At 35.6% G+C, this 2,025-nt stretch overlaps 1 pseudogene; it reads left to right on the plus strand.

Annotated features, from left to right (window-relative positions):
- Positions 1 to 1,096: 1,096 nt before the first annotated feature.
- Positions 1,097 to 1,308, plus strand: LOC109490619 (annotated as a pseudogene).
- Positions 1,309 to 2,025: the final 717 nt, after the last annotated feature.

A 2,025-nucleotide genomic window follows, 5' to 3' on the forward strand; every position in this document is an offset into this window, starting at 1 on the left:
CACAAGAAACAACAGGTGTTGGTGAGGATGTGGAGAAAGGGGAACCCTCTTGCACTGTTGGTGGGAATGCAAACTGGTACAGCCACTTTGGAAACACTATGGAGGTTCTGCAAAAAGTTAAGACCGAAACTACCCTATGATCCAGTAATTGCAGTACTAGGTATTTTAAAAAAGAATACAAAAATACCAATTCAAAAAGATTCATGCACCCCCATGTTTATAGCAGCATTATCTACTATAGTCAAATTATGGAAATAGTCCAAGCATCCATCAACTAAATGAATGGATAAAGAAAAGGTGGCATATATATACAATGGAATATTACTCAGCCACAAAAAAGAATGAAATCTTGCCATTTGCAATCATGTGGATGGAGCTAGAGAGTGTTACGCAGTGAGAAATAAGTCAGTCAGAGAAAAACAAATAACATATGATTTCACTCATATGCGAATTTAAGAAACAAAACAAACCAGCAAAGGAATAAAGGGGAGAGAGAGAGGCAAACCAAGAAACAGATTCTTAACTATAGAAAACAAACTGATGGTTACCAGAGGGGAGGTAGGTGTGGTGATGGATTATGTAGGTGATGAAGATTAAGGAGTGCACTTGTCGTGATGAGCACAGGGTGATGTATGGAAGTATTAAATTTCTATACTGTACACCTGAAACTAATTTAACACTAAGTTAACTAACTAGAATTAAAATAAAGACTTTTTAAAAAATACAGAAATCAATTACATTCCTTTACAGGAATGTAAGATGATGAAGCATCTTAAAAAGAAATAAAGAAAACCACCATATTCACAATAGCATCAAAAGCAATAAAATACTTATGAATAAATTTAACCAAGCAGTGAAAGACCTGTATGATGAAAACCACAAAACTTTGCTGGAAAAAATCAAAGAAGACACAAACAAATGGAAATGTATCCCATGTCCATGGATCAGAAGAATTAATATTTTTTAAATGACCATACTAACCGAAGCCATCTACAGATTCAGCACAATACTTATCAAAATACCAATGGCATTCTTCACAGAAATAAAAGAAACCATACTGGCTGGGTCACCTTTAGGTCCTGGCAATGGCAGTGTAATGTGGTTTGAGATTTTGCCCGGGATTGGCATCACAAACGTGTGCTTGGTCATTCCTGGCATAGCCACTGCACACATCCACAGGTTCAGTAACAGGGGCAAGAAAAAAAGGGTTGCCTATGTTCATATCAGTGGGGTTTGATGCAAAGAGATAGGCACATCTCTGGAGTTAATCATTACTATGTGTCAAAGGGTTGAGAGAATATCAATTAAGGAAGCCTTTTTTCTGACTGATGAAAAATATAACTTGGTTATCCTCATCTACACCTTCTAACAGGTTATGCAGGTGTATTAATGTAGCACATAATAAAGACAAATAAAAAAATAAAAATAAAAGAAACAATCCTAAAATTTGTGTGAAACCTCAAAAGACCCTGAAGAGCAAAAGCAATCCTAAGAGAAAAAAACAAAGCCAGAGGTATCATGCTTTCCAGATTTAAACTCTACTAGAAAGCCATACTAATAAAAACAGTAGGACAAAAGCAGACACATTGGCCAATGGCATGGAATAGAGATCCCAGAGTTAAACCCTGGCACATACAGTCAACTAATACTCAACAAAGGAGCCAAGAAAACCCAAAGAGGAAAGGATAGCCTCTTCAACAAATGGTACTTGGAAAACTGGAGAAACACATGCAGAACAATGACATTGGACCCCTATCTCACATCATTTGTAAGAATTAACTCAAAATAGATCAAAGACTTACACATAAAACCTAATACCATAAAACTACTAGAAGAAAACATAGGAAAGAAAATCATCAATACTGGTCTTGGCAATCATTTTCGGGGGCATGACACCAAAAACACAAACAACAGAAGAAAAAAATCAATAAGTGAAACTACATCAAACTCAAAAATTTTGCACAGAAAAACAAAAAACAAAAACAAACCAAAAACCCACAAAAAACCCAAAATCAAACAAACAAA

This window comes from Ailuropoda melanoleuca, chromosome 11 (genome assembly GCF_002007445.2).
Source record: "Ailuropoda melanoleuca isolate Jingjing chromosome 11, ASM200744v2, whole genome shotgun sequence".
NCBI lineage: Eukaryota > Metazoa > Chordata > Mammalia > Carnivora > Ursidae > Ailuropoda > Ailuropoda melanoleuca.